The sequence below is a fragment of the Bison bison genome, unplaced genomic scaffold (genome assembly GCF_000754665.1).
Source record: "Bison bison bison isolate TAMUID 2011002044 unplaced genomic scaffold, Bison_UMD1.0 scf7180017864364, whole genome shotgun sequence".
In the NCBI taxonomy this organism is placed as follows: domain Eukaryota; kingdom Metazoa; phylum Chordata; class Mammalia; order Artiodactyla; family Bovidae; genus Bison; species Bison bison.
The window spans coordinates 4611571-4612040 of NW_011494936.1; the positions used below are offsets into that span (position 1 = coordinate 4611571).

General features: G+C 53.0%; 1 protein-coding gene across 2 annotated transcripts in view; it reads left to right on the plus strand.

The window, feature by feature from the left end:
* The first annotated feature begins 125 nt into the window (after positions 1-125).
* Positions 126-470, plus strand: part of CREB5 (cAMP responsive element binding protein 5) — a 436878-nt gene continuing 436533 nt past the window's right edge. For both annotated transcript variants that reach the window (XM_010855407.1, XM_010855408.1), the window contains exon 1: positions 126-174. The gene's annotated coding sequence lies outside the window, so the exon portion shown is untranslated. The remainder of the gene's footprint in view (positions 175-470) is intronic.

A 470-nucleotide genomic window follows, 5' to 3' on the forward strand; every position in this document is an offset into this window, starting at 1 on the left:
CCCTTCCTCTCTCCCTCCCCCACGGACCGCAATGATTTAGAAGTTCAGGAATCCCACGTGACGTCACCGGGGGGGTGATGTAATGCACTCTAAATAGAATGTATTGTAATCTTTGCTCAGTCCAACGTGGTCCCTTCACCCGGGCTCCGCTCTTGCCTTCTCCACACTTGTTTGGTAAGTTCCTAAAAATACGGCTAGGCCACTTCTGGGGCTTTTGCATTTAGTCACTTTTGTTGCACTTGCCGCGGAAGCCGTCTCGAGAGCGTACTTGTTTGCAGGGGTGGTTCTCGGCAGCAGCCGCGAGGTTACTTGGTCCAGTGGGCAGGTCGCAGGGCAAGGAGTAGGGAAGATGCGATGCATTTTCTTTTTGGAGGATGATCTGTGTTTGTAAACACTTTGACGGACCAGAGGGAAGTCAGGCCCCAAATACTGGTGGACTGTGGAATCAGCCGTGTCCTGAGGCTACCCCA